The sequence below is a fragment of the Schistocerca gregaria genome, chromosome 10 (assembly GCF_023897955.1).
Source record: "Schistocerca gregaria isolate iqSchGreg1 chromosome 10, iqSchGreg1.2, whole genome shotgun sequence".
Lineage (NCBI taxonomy): Eukaryota > Metazoa > Arthropoda > Insecta > Orthoptera > Acrididae > Schistocerca > Schistocerca gregaria.
Genome location: NC_064929.1, coordinates 120,412,299 through 120,433,926, shown reverse-complemented (window position 1 = coordinate 120,433,926; position 21,628 = coordinate 120,412,299). Strand labels below are relative to the sequence as shown.

Sequence of the window (21,628 nt, the reverse complement as noted above, 5' to 3'; positions counted from 1 at the left end):
CATCATGGAGCTCGAAAAGGTAGAGTTTGAAACATTTTGCTTAAATCTTCTGTGCTAGCAATTCTGGAGAATTATTCCAGTGTCTCGAGTCAGTACCAAGAAGGTGCCGGAAAGAGAGAAATGATTGTAGAGCATAAACACTCCTAAGGCTACACGATTCTGCGCTTACAAACGCCATGAAACGTCCCCTTTGAACAATTATACATGACTGCGCTTAAACTGACACACAATATTTTTTAGCGCAACGCAATCTGACTTTCAGTAATCCCTACAAAATAATGGCCATGACTAACATTAACCTATACCTTTCACAAATCACTTACCTCACAAAAATCTTTGTACTCTTACAAATTTCAAAACTCCGCCATTTCTCTTCCCACATCCACCACTGCTGGCGGCTCACCTATGCGCTGATAATATCCAACTGCCCAACTCTACAATGACAGACAACAATGCAAATTAGACACAGACTGCACACAGCACAGCCAGTGATCTTCATACAGAGGTGGCGTTACCAATAAAAACCTAAACAGCCTACTTACAGCTATAATGTTAAAGCCATACGATTTCTGAAGAGCGAGTCTTGTAGAATGCAACGCTCTTGATACTGCAATGCAGGACATATATGTCCAACATGTGACGTACCATCACTCTACAACTTTTCTGCCCAAGTCACTACTGTCATAAACTGTTAGATGATAAAGCTACTTCCTTCTACGCTATTTTGATGTCCTAGGAAGTGATCGAGTTGTTCCTTGCTATGCAGGTATCGTCGGTGTATATAGGCCACTCGAATCTGCTTACAAACCAACCAGAACGGAGTCAGGAGACTTCTATTCTGGCCCTATGGAAACCGATTTTATACATATTTACCCTCAATCAAATTTCCGCTGCCAGTCGGTCTTATTAGTAGTTCAAAAATGGCTCTAAGCACTATGGGATTTATCATGTGAGGTCATCAGTCCCCTGAACTTACAACTACTTAAACCTACCTAACCTAAGGACGTCACACACATCCATGGCCGAGGCAGGATTCGAAACTGCGACCGTAGCGGTCGCGCTGTTCCAGCCTGAAGCGCCTAGAACCGCTCGGCCACACCGGCCGGCGTACTATGGCACTTCTGCGTGGTCTCTGGGGTCCTCCACGATATTAGGCAGGTGTGCCAGTGTCATTGAGTCTTCAGTGTATAACTTGTATCGAGGATGTTATGCTCTTTAGCAGGAGGAATTTAAATGTGCTTACGTCCTCTAGAGAACCGTTTTGCGAAGAGTTTTTCGCTGTCGACCATAACGTCCAAGTGGTTTAATTTGAGACTTCGCGTTTGGTAATAATCATGCAGGATCTCTAGTGCGTAGAGTTGCCAGCTGCGGACGTTTCCGTTTGAATTCATAACTTACTAACTGTTCATCTATAAATTAGCGCTGCCCGGGGGTGTGCACTCCGGTAACGGAAATTATATTGATCACGTAGGTAGTTCTGTGGGCAAAGCAATCCCAAGGCTGAGATTTATTGGCAGAAGTAGAAAATGCAAGAGGTCTATTAAAGAGACTGTTTGCACTAGACTTGTCTGCCCTCCTCTGTAGTATTGCTGTGCATTGTGGGACCCATACCAAATAGGATTGACGGAGGACATCGAGAAAGCTAGAATGACGGCAGCTCGTTTTGTGTTACGGCGAAATAAAGGAGAGAGAACCACGGATAAGATACACGAACTGATGTGGCTGTCATTAAAACAAAGGCGTTTCTCGCCACTTAACGCGTACACCATAAATTTCAGCCATAAACTATCTCCTTAGTATTTTGTTGGCCCCCCAACTACATAGGAAGAAATGATCGTCATAATAAAATAAGAGAAATCAAAGTAAGCACAAGAAGACTGAACTGTCTGTTTTTCCCGCGAGTTGGCGAGTGGTAGAGAAGTAACTTGAAGATTGTTCGATGAACCCCTTACCAGGCCCTTAATTTAACTTTTAATCCTACTTGATTGCAAAATGTTTATTCATATGACCAGTTCCAATTCCTTTAGAACCATCTTCAAATCTGATATTTCGGTTACAGGAGTAGGTGACGCATCATGTGTAAGTTGCTGTATTTGGACGGGTTACTCCTGTAACCGAAATATGAGATCTGAAGATGGTTCTAGATGAACCGAAACCGGTCATATGAATAAACATTTTGCAATCAAGACAGATTAAAAGTCACATTGTAAAATCACTGATTGCTGCTACCCTATCAGACATTATGTCTGTTTTTGCCATGGCATTTAATTGCCAGTTGCAGAAAAATCACGTGGATGTAGATGTATAGGCAGATTGGCGCGATGTCACCCGCCGTCCGGAGTGGCCGTGCGGTTCTAGGCGCTACAGTCTGGAACCGAGTGACCGCTACGGTCGCAGGTTCAAATCCTGCCTCGGGCATCGATGCGTGTGATGTCCTTAGGTTAGTTAGGTTTAATTAGTTCTAACAAGGGAACCTCCCCATCGCACCCCCCTCAGATTTAGTTATAAGTTGGCACAGTGGATAGGCCTTGAAAAACTGAACACAGATCAATCGAGAAAACAGGAAGAAGTTGTGTGGAACTATGAAAAAAAGTAAGCAAAATATACAAACTGAGTAGTCCATGTGCAAGATAGGCATCATCAAGGACAGCATTAGTTCCGTAGCGCCATGGTCTCGTGGTTAGCGTGAGCAGCTGCGCAACGAGGGGTCCTTAGTTCAAGTCTTCTCTCGAGTGAAACGTTAAATTTTTTATTTTCAGTTTATGTGACAAACTCTCATGTTTTCACCACTTTTTTTGGGAGTGATTATCACATCCACAAGAAAACCTAAATTGGGCAAGTTATATGAATCTTTTTACCCACTCGCCAAGTATATAAGTTAGGTGGGTCGACAACATATTCCTGTCATGTGACGCACATGCCGTCACCAGTGTCGTATAGAATGTACAAGACGTGTCTTCCTGTGGAGGAATCGGTTCACCTACCACCTTGCGATCAATTGTTTTCGGTTCCCATGGAGAGGCACGACCTTTCGTCTACTAATCGCACGGTTTTGCGGTGCGGTCGCAAAGCACAGCCACTAAACTTATTATAGTGAACAGGGACGTCAATAAACGAACGGCCAGATCATAACTTTGCGAAAATAAAGAAATAAAACTTTTCATTCCAGGGAAGACTTGAACCGAGAACCTCTGGTTCCGCAGCTGGTCATGCTAACTACGGGACCACTGCGCTCCTGAGCTGTCCTAATACTTGATGTTGCCTTTGTTGCACATGGACTACTCTGTATATTTTGCTTATTTTTTTCATAGTTCCACACAAATTCTTCCTGTTTTCTCGATTGATCAGTGTTCAGTTGGTTCAAATGGCTCTGAGCACTATGGGACTTAACATCTATGGTCATCAGTCCCCTAGAACTTAGAACTACTTAAACCTAACTAACCTAAGGACATCACATAACACCCAGTCATCACGAGACAGAGAAAATCCCTGACGCCGCCGGGAATCGAACCCGGGAACGCGTGCGCGGGAAGCGAGAACGCTACCACGCGACCACGAACTGGGTTCAGTTTTTCAAGGCGTATCCAGTGTGCCAACTTATAACTAACTCTGAGGGGGGTGCGATGGAGAGGTTGTAATGTTGTTGCATTAAATTGTTATGAAAGCGGTGCTGATATTCTAGACTACAATAGTGGGTTAAAAGCTGTGAGCTGTCTGGGGAAGTTAACGTTGCATTGTTGAGGAATTGTTTCACCAGGTATCCAGTCTAGCTTACCAAATTCCCAATCAGACTAACATTAATTATAACCTTTTAATCGTCATACGACAACCGGTGATATATATATATATATATATATATATATATATATATATATATATATATATATATATATATATATAAAGAGAATTTAAATAAAAATAAATAAATCAGTTTATATTTCGAAATTTATTTTAACATTGATTATTGAAATTTTGGCATATTAAACTTGATTCATAACTAACTGGTGCCTTATTTAGGATTGTGAAAATGTGAGTTTGTGAGCTTACGGAACACATCAAATATGGAGACAAGATTGGCAGACTGCATACAACACTGCATTCTTAAAATAACACACGAAGAACGTTGAAACATATGCAAGAGGAAATTAACCACAACCAACCGATTCAATTTTCACCCAAAGAAGTTACGTTCGTAGCGCAATCCTGTCCGTGATGTAATTACCACACACTGGTATATTAAATTCATATTAACTCTCTGTGAAATCTTCCCGAAAACAATAGCTGAGGGCTACTTTGATGATTACACCACATGCTTCACGTGGTCAACTTGTTTTATACAAAGAGTGTAACTCCACAACAATTCTGATAATTAAAATAAATTAGATCGGAAAGCAATTTACAAAAGAAAAACCTCGAACTGGTTATTATCGTCTTACTATTAACCTGATGGGTCGAACAACTGTATAAGCACGTGGTACTGGTCTCACAAAGTACACCCCACGAGGGTTGAACATAAAGAAAAGCTGCTATATTGAAAAATATTGTCAAGACGAGACGTTATAATCTCACGCACATTCGCATTTAAGATTGATGATCTTAGTTAGAGTTACTGATCAACACGTGGTTCCACTTTACTCACAAATTAGGGACAAAGCAACTACTGGAAGATATTCTGAAGTTGACACTCGAAATACACTGCGTTGCAATTTAAGATAACATTAGATATTTTAGAGCTAAACCTGAAATAAAGGTGATTAAATTTTCATTTAGGCTGAACTTGAGAAATCCATTGTCCTACGGAGTTAGCAGACACGCGTTTAGCCGGAGATCTTACCACTTCAGACGCTCGCCACGGGCAGACTGACCTGCGGGGCTCCTACCGAGAGTGCTTCACAAATACAAACGGAAGTGACCAGAGAGGCAGCTCCCTATGCCAACATGACAAGGGATGGACAGGACCATACTAAGAATAGAAACCTTTCTAGAAAGCGTAGCTACCTGTTCCGACGTTGGTCCTACCGTTCTGTAGCAGACAGGCTTGTCTGCTACCATCAAGCATGCAACTAGAAACACATTTGCTCATTCATTCTTTCACGCAGAAAGGGAGGGGGATGACAGTATCCTATCATATACAGTATATAAAAGAAAGCGGATGTAGGTTCCGGATGAGACTGTGTGACATGAATTACATATAAACTGTATTTTAAAGTGTAGTAATGTGACAGATCGTTCTTGTTTATGTGTAAAAGTAACGCATTTCACTGCTCACTCTCCTCCAGATAGGCAGAAACACCACAGTAAATTTAGAAATGGAATGTATGCCGTAAATGACAACAGATTTAAGAAATTAACATGAAATTCCATAAATTATCTGGGAGTACGCATTAGGAGTGATTTAAAATGGAATGATCATATAAAGTTGATCGTCGGTAAAGCAGATGCCAGACTGAGATTCATTGGAAGAATCCTAAGGAAATGCAATCCGACAACAAAGGAAGTAGGTTACAGTATGCTTGTTCGCCCACTGCTTGAATACTGCTCAGCAGTGTGGGATCCGCACCAGATAGGGTTGATACAAGAGATAGAGAAGATCCAACGGAGAGCAGCGCGCTTCGTTACAGGATCATTTAGTAATCGCGAAAGCGTTACGGAGATGATAGATAAAGTCCAGTGGAAGACTCTGCACGAAAGACGCTCAGTAACTCGGTACGGGCTTTTGTTAAAGTTTCGAGAACAAACCTTCACCAAAGAGTCAAGCAGTATATTGCTCCCTCCTACGTATATCTCGCGAAGAGACCATGAGGATAAAATCAGAGAGATTAGAGCCCACACAGAAGCATACCGACAATCCTTCTTTCCACGTACAACACGAGACTGGAATAGAAGGGAGAACCGATAGAGGTACTCAGGGTACCCTCCGCCACACACCGTCAGGTGGCTTGTGGAGTATGGATGTAGATGTAGAAAGGAATGCAACAGAGACCTTTCAAGGTTCCCTTGTAAGTTCTACGCGACTGATGACCTCAGAAAAGTCGCATAGTGCTCAGAGCCATTTGAACCATTTTTTGGCGTCATGTCACCAGGCCACGGACAGTTTTTTTTTTTTCTTTTTGTCCGCTGTGGTCACGACTCGCTTAATGCAAAGTGCCTTGCACACCGCCGCTTACAGCCTGCAGGGTGAACGGCAGGTCGCGTAGACAGGTGTGACGTAGCCTGGGACACAGTAGACGGCTGGCGCTTTGTGTGTAAATGGCAGCTGCGACGCGGGCTATTCTGAACGCAGACGGCACTACAACACATGTCGGCCGGATGTAACTGCCTGTCAGGTCGAGTACACATGTTGCCGGGCCGGTGTGTGAAACAGACGTGTGCCGCTTTACATTCTATCCGAGCCGCGAACACGAAACGCTGTCTTTAGTGTCTAACGAGCTAAGAAAGAGCCAGCCTTTAGTGTCTGTGTCTTGATTCCAGCCTGCGGACCAGAATTTTGCACAACCTTAAGTTTGACGACATTAAGACTAGACCCGCAGCAATCGCCGTGGAACAAACGTAAGTGCCGGCCAGCCAGATGGTGCTCAGAGCCATTTGAACCCTTTCTTTCTCTCAAAATGTCGTCTGTTGCTCTTTCTACACCACAACCACTGTCAGCTGTCATCCAATATTTATTAGTTTTCCATCCTCATCCCATTGCTGCCGTGTTCATATTTCTCTCAGAACAAAAAAGCGCGAATAGATTAGCATACCAAAACATTTGGGAAATTTTTTAAAGATTCTGAAGCCGGCCGGAGTGGCAGTGCGGTTCTAGGCGCTACAGTCTGGAGCCGAGCGACCGCTACGGTCGCAGGTTCGAATCCTGCCTCGGGCATGGATGTGTGTGATGTTCTTAGGTTAGTTAGGTTTAATAAGCTCTAATTTCTAGGCGACTGATGACCTCAGGTGTTAAGTCGCATAGTGCTCAGAGCCATTTGAACCATTTGAACCAAAGTTCCTGAAGAAGGTGGAATGAGACAGCCAATATCTCACTTTTCAATAAGAGACTTTTAAACAGGAGATTATTTGTGCTCCAGTAGGATCAGTTTTGCCGTGGTTCCTTCCTTTTCTCTCACTCACATAAAAAGAACGTCCCCGTCAGTAAAACTTACGTACCTCACTTACGTGCAATTGAAATAAACGAAAACGAATATTACCCTTTCAGATCGGATATTACAAGCACGGAAACTCCGCTTGTGCTTAAGTAAAACAACATGGGGTACGCAAAGCCCTTCTGATGATAAAGGAGACAGAACAAATTTTTCATTTTATTAACTACGTTTTCACCTCGGATCGTATTTTACGTTCGTACTTTTTGTACAGAAGTAGGGTACACTTGAACTTATCCCGAAAGCGGGTAAAACTAGAAACTAAACTTCTTCCAAAAAATGGTTCAAATGGCTCTGAGCACTATGGGACTTAACATCTGAGTTCATCAGTCCGCTAGACCTTAGAACTACTTAAACCTAACCTAAGGACAGCTCACAACACCCAGTCATCACGAGGCAGAGAAAATTCCTGACCCCAACGGGAATTGAACACGGGCGTGGGAAGCGAGAAGGCTACCGCACGTCCACGAGCTGCGGACAAAACTCTTCCCAAACAGGCTATGAAGGCCCAATGCTACCGACCGGCCTCCGTTTCATCCTCAGCCCATAGGAGTCACTGGATATGGATATGGAGGGCGATGTGGTCACCACACCGCTCTCCCGGCCGTATGTCAGTTTACGAGACCTGAGCCTCTGCTTCTCAATCAAGTAGCTCCTCAGTTTGCCTCACAAGGGCTGAGGGCACCCCGCTTGCCAACAGTGCACGGCAGACCGAATGGTCATCCATTCAAGAGGTAGTCAAGCCCGACAGCACTTAACTTCTGACGGCAACCCGTATTACCAATGCAGCAAGGGCGTTGGCTGGAGGCGGATAAATTTATCAATAAGTTTCTGAAGATTGTTCGAGATCAAGATCCTGGGAGAAGATGGTAAAAAGCCATTTGCTGTGCATGGCCGTCTTGGACCCTGCTGCTCGTTTTTGGAACGAAAAAATAGTTTTCTTGAGTTTTTATAAGGAACCACCCATGAAGTAATTCTGTCTCCACTAGCCCTTTATGACCGAGCGGTTCTAGGCGCTACAGTCTAGAACTGCGCGACCGCTGTGGTCGCAGGATCGAATCCTGCCTCGTTAATGGATGTGTGTTATGTCCTTAGGTTGGTTAGGTTTAAGTAGTTCTAAGTTCTAGGGGACTGATGACCTAAGATTTTAAGTCCCATAGTGCTCAGAGCCATTTCAACCAACCCTTTAATGCCACAGTAGACCGTATCGAATGCAAAGCAACCAATCAACCAATCGATTTTCTCCAGTTTCCTTAGCACGAGGAAGTGTGTAATATTCGTACTCTGACAGTGTACTGTGACAGTACGATGATCCTCCTGTTGGGTGTACAATTGATCCCTAGCCCGAACATAGATCCTACCTTTCTGTCACAAACAGAATGTGACTTATGCACTTGGAAGGATCCCGTCCCCAGCTCGTGGCCTAGTGGCTAGCATTGGTGCCTCTGGATCACGTGGTGCCGGGTTCGATTCCCGGCTGGGTTGGTGACTTTCTCTGCCCGGGGACTGGGTGTTTGTGTTGTCATTTCATCATCATTATCATCATCATTCGCGATAGTGGCTAGATTGGGCTGCTCCAAAAATTGGAGTGTGACAAAATTGGCACTTTGTACGGGCAATGATGACCGCGCAGTTGAGCGCCCCACAAACCAAACATCGTCATCATCGGAACGATGCTGTTTCAATGCGCGCGTTTGGAAACACGTTAAGTAGCGCATGCTGTACACCGATGTGCGTTTGGTGGAGCCATATTGGCATGCTTCATCACGAATTACCACCAAAAAATGGAACGATGGAAGGCTTCGTATACAGAACAGAGGCGAATCGTTGTCAAAAATGATTCAAATGGCTGTAAGAACTATGGGACGTAACATCTGAGGTCATCAGTCCCGTAGACTTGTTATTGTTGAGGTCTTCAGTCCTGAGACTGGTTTGATGCAGCTCTCCGTGCTACTCTATCCTGTGCAAGCTTCTCCATCTCCCTGTACCTACTGCAACCTACACCCTTCTGAATCTGTTTAGTGTATTCATCTCTTGGTCTCCCTCTACGATTTTTACCCTTCACGCTGCCCTCCAATACTAAATTGGTGATCCCTTGATGCCTCAGACCATGTCCTACCAACCGATCCCTTCTTCTAGTTAAGTTGTGCCACAAACTTCTCTTCTCCCCAATCCTATTCAATACCTCCTCATTAGTTATCTGATCTACCAATCTATTCTTGAGCATTCTTCTGTAGCACCACATTTACAAAGCTTCTATTCTCTTCTTGTCCAAACTAGTTATCGTCCATGTTTCACTTCCATACATGGCTACGCTCCGTACAAATACTTTCAGAAACGACTTCCTGACACTTAAACCAATACTCTCTTCTTCAGAAACGCTTTCCTTGCCATCGCAAGTCTACATTTGATATCCTCTCTACTTCGACCATCATCAGTTATTTTGCTCCCCAAATAGCAAAACTCCTTTACTACTTTAAGCGTCTCATTTCCTAATCTAATTCCCACAGCATCACCCGACTTAATTAACAATTAACAATTAACAATTAACAACTTTCTCTTCTTCAGAAACGCTTTCCTTGCCATCGCAAGTCTACATTTGATATCCTCCCTACTTCGACCATCATCAATTATTTTGCTCCCCAAATAGCAAAACTCCTTTACTACTTTAAGCGTCTCATTTCCTAATCTAATTCCCGCAGCATCTCGCGACTTAATTCGACTACATTCCATTACCCCCGTTTTGCTTTTGTTGATGTTCAAATTATATCCTTCTTTCAAGACACTGTCCATTCCGTTCAACTGCTCTTCCAGGTCCTTTGCTGTCTCTGATAGAATTGCAACTTGAGAACTACTGAAACCTAACTAACCTGAGGACATCACACAAATCCGTGCGCGGGGCAGGATTCGAACCTGCGACCGTAGCAGCAGCGCGGTTCCGGACTGAAGCTCCTAGAACACCTCGGTCACATCGTGCGGCCGAATCGCTCTCGCTGTTGAAAATGAAACACCTGTTCAAGCTCCGTTATTAGCACTGTAGAAACGGTGCGAGCTTATGCACCGAGTCACGACAATATTCACGTACGAGCAGCCTGCTTACGAGTCGTCATACGACCTACGCGGAGTGGAGTGACCGCTCTCATTTCGCAACGCACGGCCGATGTTCGGGCAAAGTCCGCTGCGGGTAATCTGTCGGCCCTTGACCCGTGCATGCAATCAACACAAGTATTTGCTATTAAGCGTCAGCTGGGAAGCAGCCAGGCGTCCGATATTTTTAGCATTACGACGCAGAGATACCGAAGTAGCAGCCACTTCTAGGTCCTCGTCCACAGCGTGGGAATCCCACACGTTGAGTACCATCTTCCTCTCCCTACGAAACAGCGCGCCGAAGCCTTCAAGGCTTTAAAGCCCTGTAGAGAGCAGCACAAACTCGAATTGCGGAAGGACTGGGAAATAAAATGGCCGTGACCTTTAGAAGGAACCATACCAGTATTTAAGTGGGCGTTACTGTGGCGTCCGAACAAGACATAGCCAGGACGGAAGCACCATCCCACGTCCGAGCATCCTGATTTACGTTTTCCGTGATTTCTCTAAATCGGACCAGGCAAATGCCTGGTTGGTTCCTCTGAAAGGGCACGGCCGACTTCCTCCCCCGCCCTTCCCTAATCCGGTGAGGCCGATGACCTCGCAATTTGGTCCCCTCCCCCAAACAACCCAACCCAACGAAAAGCGTCACAGACACAAAGATGCTAGCTGGTGCCATTGCCATAGAGACTCGCCACTTGCGCGAATTCCACCAGCGATACGGCCGGCGCTGAGGATACAGATATCGAATTCACGTCGGCCAATTGCCTGCCGAGTACAATCCGCCAATGACAGGACGACAATGGATAGAAGCCTATTTGGAAGATACACTACAGGCCATAAAAATTGCTAAACCACGAAGATGACGGGCTACAGTCCCGAAATTTAACCGACAGGAAGAAGATGCTGTGATATTCAAATGATTAGCCTTTCAGAGCATTCACACAAGGTTGGCGCCAGTGGCGATACCTACAACCTGCTGACATGAGGAGAGTTTCCAATATTTTTCTCATACACAAACAGCAGTTGACCGGCGTTGCTTGGTGAAACGTTGTTGTGATGCCCCGTGTAAGGAGGAGAAATGCGTACCATCACGTTTCCGACTTTGATAAAGGTCGGATTGCGGTATCGTATCGCGACATTGCTGCTCGCGTTGGTCGAGATCCAACGACTGTTAGCAGAATATGGAATCGGGGGGGTTCAGGAGGGTAATACGGAACGCTGTGCTGGATCCCAACGGCCTCGTATCACTAGCAGTCGAGATGACAGGCATCTTATCCGCATGGCTGTAAAGGATCGTGCAGCCACGTCTCGGCCCCTGAATCAAGAAATGGGGACGTTTGCAAGACAACAACCATCTGCACGAACAGTTGACGGCACTTTGAACAGTTGACGTTACATTTCAGATGTGTTACGACCCGTGGCTCTACCCCTCATTCGATCCCTGCGAAACCCTTCATTTCAGCAGGATAATGCACGACCGCATGTTGCAGGTCCTGTACGGGCCTTTCTGGATACAGAAAATGTTCGACTGCTGCCCTGGCCAGCACATTCTCCTGATCTCTCACCAATTGAAAACGCCTGGTCTATGGTGGCCGAGCAACTGGCTCGTCAGAATACGCCAGTCAGTACTCTTGATGTACTGTGGTATCGTGTTGAAGCTGCATGGGCACCTGTACCTGTACACGCCATCCGAGCTCTGTTTGTCTCAATGCCCAGACGTATGGAGGCCGTTATTACGGTCAGAGGTGGTTGTTCTAGGTACTGATTTCTCAGGATCTATACATCCAAACTGCTTGAAAATGTATTCACATGTCAGTTCTAGTATAATATATTTGTACAATGAATACCCGTTGATCATCTGCATTTCTTCTTAGTGTAGCAATTTTAATGGCCAGTAGTCTATTCACTTATATGGATATTGTGTCTGTTCTTTCGGACACGTCACACTATCCTCTGTCCCCTCGGTGGCTCAGATGTATAGAGTGTCTGCCATATAAACAGGAGATCACGGGTTCGAGTCCTGGTCGGGGCACATATTTTCACCTGTCCCCGTTTATTAATATAATTGTAATTTCGTTGTTGAGGGCTGCAGGTCGTCAATGTCCAAAAGAACAGACATCATATTCATGTAAGTATATAAGTATGTAAGTATATATTCATGTAAGTATATAAACTTCAGACATTAATCGAGTTGATGCTGCATCGTGTTGCAGCACTTCCGCGCGCTCGCGAGTTACCATACATGATATTAGGGACGTGTACCAGTTTCTTTGGCTCCTCAGATTGTAAATGAAAAATTAAAAGTATTAATCGGGTTTCGAAACCCAGGCGCAAAATTATGAAGCCAGACCCTAACCAAAGTTTCGTCTGACTACATCACGCGGCAAAAGGCAAATAAAGTACCCGAAAATTACCTCGAAAACTCTGACCGTCGGTCTTTCAGAAACGGTCAAGTCTCCACGGATAAGTCGAGACTCGTGTCCGGTTCTTTTGACTTCTCTTTCACTGAGCGAAGTTTGTTGGGAATGGCACTTGCCACATTCTAGTCTTTAGTATCATCCTCGTTTCAGATGGCTCTGAGCACTACGGGACTTAACATCTGACGTCATCAGTCCCCTAGAACTTAGAACTACTTAAACCTAACTAACCTAAGGACGTCACATACAACCATGCCCGAGGCAGGATTCCAACGGTCGACAGTAGCGGTCGCGCGGTTCCTGACTGTAGCGCCTAGAACCGCACGGCCACTCCGGCTGGCATCCTCGTTTCCCTCTACAGTAACATCCTCGGCATCGCATGGGGATGCGTACAATCTTCCATCCCGCAAAGAGACTCCCGTGTCTCGACATTTGCAGCTCCATGCTTTCACTGAACTCTGAGCAACTCCCAACAGATTCAAGTGAAAGCAGTATTGTAACAAATAAGCCCTCGGTCACAAATATTAACTCAAAATTGACCTGGTTTCGGTGCTACTACGAGCGTCGTCTTCAAAATTAGACTAACTGTACTAAAAAATTAGGTATAGTACGGACAGCTCTTAGCGGCTCGCCATCTGACATGTGTTCATGACGTCGCCTTTCCGGCTGAGATCTTTTTTAATATGTGACTTGTAAGTACTGCATCTTTTCCAGTCAGTACAAACTTTAATTTTATTAATGTACTATACAGGATGAGTCACCTAATGTTACCGCTCGATATATTTCGTAAACCACATCAAATACTGACGAACCGATTCCACAGACCGAACGTGGGGAGAGGAGCTAGTGTAATTGTTTAATACAAACCATACAAAAATGCACGGAAGTATGTTTTTTAACACAAACCTACGTTTTTTAAATGGAACTACGTTAGTTCTGTTAGCACATCTGAACATATAAACAAATACGTAATCAGTGCCGTTTGTTGCATTGTAAAATGGTAATTACATCCGGAGATATTGTAACCTAAAGTTGACGCTTGAATCCTCTGACGTTCAGTTGCGTGTTGTAACAAACACGGGCCACGGTCGGCGAGCAGCATCTGCAGGGACATGTTTACGATGACGACCGTGTTTACGAGTGTAGCTGTAGTGCACTTTTGTGGTTTGGTCTAGCTGCCGCAGTGTCCGCATGTACCGCTTGCTGCTGTTGTTATTCTCCATTCGTCTCCGCACGCAGACCAACTGTAGTACACCGTGTTACCAGACGTCTGTGATAGTGTAGTGTTGTAGGAACTGTGACTATGGTGTATTCGAACTCTGAAAAGGCGGAGGTGATATCTAGGGCGAGTGTCGACGAAATGCAGCTGAAGCCTGCAGGGTGTATGCAGAACGGTACCCGGACAGAGAGCATCCAACGTGCCGCACGTTGCAAAACATCTACCGCCAACTGTATGCAACAGGTATGGTCGTAGCACGCAAACGGGTCCGTAACAGGCCCGTCTCAGGAGAAGCGGGTGCAGCTGGTGTGTTAGCTGCTGTTGCCATGAACCCACACATGAGTACACGGGACACTGCGAGAGCCGGTGGACTGAGTCAAAGTAGTGTCATGCGCATACTGCATCGTCACCGCTTTCACCCGTTTCATGTGTCGCTACATCAGCAATTACATGGTGGCGACTTTAATCATCGAGTACAATTCTGTCACTGGGCATTAACCGAGAATGCGTTGCAGTTCTACCTGTGTACCGATGAAGCGGGTTTCACAAACCACGGGGCAGTGAATCTACGGAACATGCATTACTGGTCCGTGGACAATCCTCGCTGGCTCAGACAGGTAGAGCGACAGCGACCGTGGACTGTAAATGTATGGTGCGGAATCATTGGCGACCACCTCATTGGTCCTCACTTCATTGCAGGGGCCCAAACAGCTGCAACATACATCGCGTTTTTACAGAATGATCTGTCAACGTTGCTCGAAAATGTCCCACTGGAAACGCGTCGACGTATGTGGTATCAGCATGATGGTGCACCTGCACATTCCGCAATTAACACTAGGCTGACCCTTGACAGGATGTTCGACGGGCGTTTCATAGGACGTGGAGGACGCATAAATTGGCCAGCGCGTTCTCCTGATCTTACACCTCTGGACTTCTTTCTGTGGGGTACGTTAAAGGAGAATTTGTGCCGTGATGTGCCTACAACCCCAGATGATATGAAACAACGTACTGTGGCAGCCTGCGGCGTCATTACACCAGATGTACTGCGGCGTGTACGACATTCATTACGCCAGAGATTGCAATTGTGTGCAGCAAATGATGGCCACCACATTGAACATCTATTGGCCTGACATGTCGGGACACACTCTATTCCACTCCGTAATTGAAAACGGAAACCACGTGTGTACATGTACCTCACCCCTCATGGTAATGTACATGTGCGTCAGTGAAAAAGACCAATAAGAAGGTGTTAGCGTGTGGACGTAATGTGCTGCTCCAGTGTCTTCTGTACCTAAGGTCCATCACCGTTCCCTTTGGATCCCTACGTAATTCGGTGCTCTCCGATACCCACGATCGAACAGCGGAGGAGTGGTACTCAAGCGTCAACTTTAGGTTGCAATATCTCCGGATGTAATTACCATTTTACAATGCAAGAAACGGCACTGATTACGTATTTGTTTATACGTTCAGATGAGTTAACAAAAGTAACTGGGTTCCATTTAAAAAAACGTAAGTTTGTGTTAAAAAACATACTTCTGTGCATTTTTGTATGGTTTGTATTAAACAATTACACTAGCCCCTCTCCTCACGTTCGGTCTGTGGAATCGGTTCGTCAGTATTTGACGTGGTTTACTAAATATATCCAGCGGTAACGTGAGGTGACTCACCCTGTATACCTAATGGTTTAGCACAGTTAATCTAATTCTGAAGACGACGCTGATAGTAGCGCCGAAACCAGGTCAATTTTGACTTAATATTTGTGACCGAGGGCTTATTTGTTACAATATACACTCCTGGAAATGGAAAAAAGAACACATTGACACCGGTGTGTCAGACCCACCATACTTGCTCCGGACACTGCGAGAGGACTGTACAAGCAATGATCACACGCACGGCACAGCGGACACACCAGGAACCGCGGTGTTGGCCGTCGAATGGCGCTAGCTGCGCAGCATTTGTGCACCGCCGCCGTCAGTGTCAGCCAGTTTGCCGTGGCATACGGAGCTCCATTGCAGTCTTTAACACTGGTAGCATGCCGCGACAGCGTGGACGTGAACCGTATGTGCAGTTGACGGACTTTGAGCGAGGGCGTATAGTGGGCATGCGGGAGGCCGGGTGGACGTACCGCCGAATTGCTCACCACGTGGGGCGAGAGGTCTCCACAGTACATCGATGTTGTCGCCAGTGGTCGGCGGAAGGTGCACGTGCCCGTCGACCTGGGACCGGACCGCAGCGACACACGGATGCACGCCAAGACCGTAGGATCCTACGCAGTGCCGTAAGGGACTGCACCGCCACTTCCCAGCAAATTAGGGACACTGCTGCTCCTGGGGTATCGGCGAGGACCATTCGCAACCGTCTCCATGAAGCTGGGCTACGGTCCCGCACACCGTTAGGCCGTCTTCCGCTCACGCCCCAACATCGTGCAGCCCGCCTCCAGTGGTGTCGCGACAGGCGTGAATGGAGGGACGAATGGAGACGTGTCGTCTTCAGCGATGAGAGTCGCTTCTGCCTTGGTGCCAATGATGGTCGTATGCGTGTTTGGCGCCGTGCAGGTGAGCGCCACAATCAGGACTGCATACGACCAAGGCACACAGGGCCAACACCCGGCATCATGGCGTGGGGATCGATCTCCTACACTGGCCGTACACCTTTGGTGATCGTCGAGGGGACACTGAATAGTGCACGGTACATCCAAACCGTCATCGAACCCATCGTTCTATCATTCCTAGACCGGCAAGGGAACGTACTGTTCCAACAGGACAATGCACGTCCGCATGTATCCCGTGCCACCCAACGTGCTCTAGAAGGTGTAAGTCAACTACCCTGGCCAGCAAGATCTCCGGATCTGTCTCCCATTGAGCATGTTTGGGACTGGATGAAGCGTCGTCTCATGCGGTCTGCACGTCCAGCACGAACGCTGGTCCAACTGACGCGCCAGGTGGAAATGGCATGGCAAGCCGTTCCACAGGACTACATCCAGCATCTCTACGATCGTCTCCATGGGAGAATAGCAGCCTGCATTGCTGCGAAAGGTGGATATACACTGTACTAGTGCCGACATTCTGCATGCTCTGTTGCCTGTGTCTATGTGCCTGTGGTTCTGTGAGTGTGATCATGTGATGTATCTGACCCCAGGAATGTGTCAATAAAGTTTCCCCTTCCTGGGACAATGAATTCACGGTGTTCTTATTTCAATTTCCAGGAGTGTAATTCGGACACGATCACTGAACCTGAGCAGCTGTGTCCCAAGTTTCAAGTGAAAGCATTCCACGGTGCGCGCATTGTGTGTCCGAGGCGTACAGCTCGGTTCGGGCAGGCGCAGAGAGGCAGGAAGCGGGCGACGGCTTTCGGAAGTCCGTCCTAGTCGGGCCGCCGGGGCTAATTGAAGAGGCGGAGGCGGAGGCCCAAACACAGGCCATTACGTCATGCATATTGATGGAGCCCGCTGTCAGCGGCCGGATTAATGCGTGTGCCTGATGGGAAGGGCAGCTAACGCTGACGTCGGGCCGCCTGGGACATACACAGCTTGTAACAAATGTAAGTCCACGTATTCCTGTTTCTGACTTGAGGAAGGTGCACTCAACAGCGCGAGTATTTACTTCATTAGCAGACTCGTAATTGTGCCCATTACAACTCGTATGCTTTTAGGTTGTTTAGGTCCACCAGATACGGCGAGAACAAGCTGTTAATACGAGTGTCACTCCAAAAGAAATGCACACTATATTTTTTTTAATCCAACTTTTATTCTACATGTTGGAAAGTTTTGCAGTGTGTAGATACATCCTTTAGGAACAATATTTTCATTGTTGTTGTTGTGGTCTTCAGTCGTGAGACTGGTTTGATGCAGCTCTCCATGCTACTCTATCCTGTGCAAGCTTCCTCATCTCCCAGTACCTACTGCAACCTACATCCTTTTAAATCTCCTTAGTGTACTCATCTCTTGGTCTCCCTCTATGATTTGTTACCCTCCACGCTGCCCTCCAATGCTAAATTGGTGATCCCTTGATGCCTCAGAATATGCCCTACCAACCGATCTCTTATTCTCAAGTTGTACCACAAGCTCCTCTTCTCCCCAAGTCTATTCAATACCTCCTCATTAGTTATGTGATCTACCCATCTAATCTTCAGCATTCTTCTGTAGCACCACATTTCGAAAGCTTCTATTCTCTTCCTGTCTAAACTATTTATCGTCCACGTTTCACTTCCATACATGGCAGCAGAGGATCAAGTAGGTAAAAAGACGAGGACAGTAGAAATCCTTGGGTAACAGAAGAAATATTGAATTTAATTGATGAAAGGAGAAAATATAATGATGTAGTAAATGAAGCAGGCAAAAAGGAATACAAACTTCTCAAAAATGAGATCGACTGGAAGTGCAAAATGGCTAAGTAGGGATGGCTAGAGGACAAATATAAGGATGTAGGCTTCTCTCACAAGGGGTAAAATAGATACTGCTTACAGGGAAATTAAAGAGACCTTTGGAGAAAGGAGAACCACTTGCATGAATATCAAGAGCTTTGATGGAAACCCAGTTCTAAGCAAAAAAGGGAAACTAGAAAGGTGGAAGGAGTACACAAGGGGGATGTACTTGAGAGCAATATTATGGAAAAGGAAGAGGATGTAGATGAAGATGAAATGGGACATACGATACTGCGTGAAGAGTTTGACTGAGCACTGAAAGATCTGAGTCGAAACAAGGCCCCTGGAGTGGACAACATTCCATTGGAACTACTGACAGCCTTGAGAGAGCCAGTCCTGGCAAAACTGTACCATCTGGTGAGCAAGATGTATGAGACAGGTGAAATACCCTCAGACTTCAAGAAGAATATAATAACTCCAATCCCAAAGAAAGCAGGTGTTGACAGATGTGAAAATTACCGAACTATCAGTTTAATAAGTCACAGCTGCAAAATACTAACGCGAATTATTTACAGACGAATGGAAAAACTCCACATGATTTCCATCCCTCTCAACTGCCTTACGCCTTCTTGGAACCAGCGCCTGTATACCCGCACGGTAAAATTCTGGACCAACCTGTTGGAGCCACTGTTTGACAGCGTGCACAAGGGAGTCATCATCTTCAAATCTTGTTCCACGAAGAGAGTCGTTCAGTTTCCCAAAGAGATGATAGTCACATGGAACCAGTTCAGGACTGTAAGGCGGGTCTTTCAGTGTTGTCCATCCGAGTTTTGTGATCGCATCCACGGTTTTTTGACTGACATGTGGCCGTGCATTGTCGTACAACAGCAAAACATCCTGATTTTGCAGATGTGGTCGAACACGACTCAGTCGAGCTTGAAGGTTGAAATAGCTCTGAGCACTATGCGACTTAATTTCTGAGGTCATCAGTCGCCTAGAACTAATAAAATCTAACTAACCTAAGTACATCACACACATCCATGCCCGAGGCAGGATTAGAACCTGCGACCGTAGCGTTCGCTCGGCTCCAGACTGTAGCGCCTAGAACCGCACGGTCACTCGGCCGGTCGAGCTTGAAGTTTCTTCAGTGTTGTCACATATGCATCAGAATTTATGGTGGTTCCACTTGGCACGATGTCCAGAAGCAAGAGTCCTTCTGAACCGGAAAACACCGTAGCCATAAATTTTCAAGCAGAAGGTGTGGTTTTGAATTATCTTTTTTCTTGGGTGAATTTGCACGATGCCACTGCATTGATTGCCTCTTAGTCTCTGGTGGAAAATGATGGAGCCATGTTTCATCATCTGTCACAATTCTTCCAAGAAATTCATCTCCACAATTCTCGTACTGTTCCAAAAGTTCGCTGCATACCGTTTTTCTTGTTTCTTTGTGAGCCACTGTCAACATCCTGAGAACCCACGTGGCACAAACCTTTCTTAACGCCAACACGTTCAGTATTCTGCAAACACTTCCTTCCCCAATCCCACCGTAGCGTGACAATTCGTTCACTGTGATGCGTCTGTCAGCAGTCACCAATTCGTTAACTCTCTGCACATTGTCTGGAGTGTGTGCAGTACGAGGCCTGCCGCTGCGAGGGCAATCCTCAATATTGCCGTGCCCGCTTTCATCACGTAACCTGCTTGCCCACCGACTAACTGTACTGCGATCGACAGCAGCATCTCCGTACACCTTTTTCAACCTCTTGTGGATGTTTCCCACTGTTTTCACAGCACAGGAATTCTATGACAGCACGTTGCTTCTGACGAGTGTCAAGTGTAGCAGCGATCTTGAAGATATGCTGTGACGTCGCCACTCACGGGAACAGGTTGAACTAAGAATGAGATTTTCACTCTGCAGCGGAGTGTGCGCTGATATGAAACTTCCTGGCAGATTAAAACTGCGTGCCCGACCGAGACTCGAACTCGGGACCTTTGCCTTTCGCGGGCAAGTGCTCTACCAACTGAGCTACCGAAGCACGACTCACGCCCGATACTCACAGCTTTACTTCTGCCAGTACCTCGTCTCCTACCTTCCAAACTTTACAGAAGCTCTCCTGCGAGACATGCAGAACTAGCACTCCTGAAAGAAAGGATATTGCGGAGACATGGCTTAGCCAGAGCCTGGGGGATGTTTCCAGAATGAGATTTTCACTCTGCAGCGGAGTGAGCGCTGATATGAAACTTCCTGGCAGATTAAAACTGCGTGCCCGACCGAGACTCGAACTCGGAAAGTAGGAGACAAGGTGCTGGCAGAAGTAAAACTGTGAGTACCGGGCGTGAGTCGTGCTTCGGTAGCTCAGTTGGTAGAGCACTTGCCCGTGAAAGGCAAAGGTCCCGAGTTCGAGTCTCGGTCGGGCACCCAGTTTTAATCTGCCAGGAAGTTTCAGGTTGAACTAAGTTTGAACACAAGCGGGAAGGATGTATCTACACACTGTAGAACTTTCACGCATGCAGAATGAAAACTATTTTTTTTTTTTACAGAAATAGAGTACATTTCTTTTGGAGTGATCCTCGTACTTACACTGGGGACAGCGATACGTACGTATTCTGCTCGCATAGTATCGCTTACACAAGGTATAAAAGGGCAGTGCATTTGAAGAACTGTCATTTGGATTCCGGTTATTCATGTGAAGGGGCTTCCGACGTGATTATAACCACACGAGGAAAATTAACAGAAGTTGAACGCGGAATGGTAGTTGGGTGTTTGGTTTGTAGTGCGATCAAGCACGCGGTCATGAGCGCCCGTAAGAAGTCCAAATTTTTACACAATACCATCTAGCCGCTGTCACGAATTTTCAAATAACTTCCGGGAATTCAGCCAGGTAAGACTTTCAGCGACCGCCAATATTTCGGAGGCAAACTGCAACCGGCAGCGATGTACATCCGAATTTAAAACCTCGGTTCTCGGACTGAATCAGGAAAGGTAACACACACACACTAAACACTAGTGCCGCCAAAGATAACAAAAGTCAGAGCTGTCGAAAGTGAAAGTACGAATTCCCAGGTGAGGTAGCATTGACTCTGTCCCTCTGTTTTTTATAAGGGAGAGAGCCGGATTGCAATCAGAGTTTAAACAAAAACCTCCGTCAATGTTAACGAGGTTGCTCGCTAATTTAATCTCAACTGCCTCCTTAATAACACTGTCCCAATAGCTGGACGAGCCAATATCTTGGTGTTATTGCACAATATGGGGTGACCAGTATCCAAGCAATGTTCTGCAATAGCAGATCTACTTGGCTGCTGTAATCGTGTGTGCCGTTTATGCTCAGTACATCAGCCCTACACGGTCTGATAGTTTGACCAATATATGTCATACCACAGAAACAAGGAATGCCATATACACCCGC

At 46.1% G+C, this 21,628-nt stretch overlaps 1 protein-coding gene and 2 non-coding genes across 4 annotated transcripts in view; 2 read left to right on the top strand and 1 right to left on the bottom strand.

The window, feature by feature from the left end:
- The window catches only part of LOC126293404 (aminomethyltransferase, mitochondrial), a 168,492-nt gene that overhangs the window by 64,012 nt on the left and 82,852 nt on the right, over window positions 1-21,628 (top strand). The gene's annotated exons all lie outside the window — the stretch shown is intronic.
- Window positions 20,181-20,257, bottom strand: Trnas-cga (transfer RNA serine (anticodon CGA)). The gene has a single exon. It is a non-coding gene; the product is annotated as a tRNA-Ser (tRNA).
- Window positions 20,566-20,640, top strand: Trnas-uga (transfer RNA serine (anticodon UGA)). The gene has a single exon. It is a non-coding gene; the product is annotated as a tRNA-Ser (tRNA).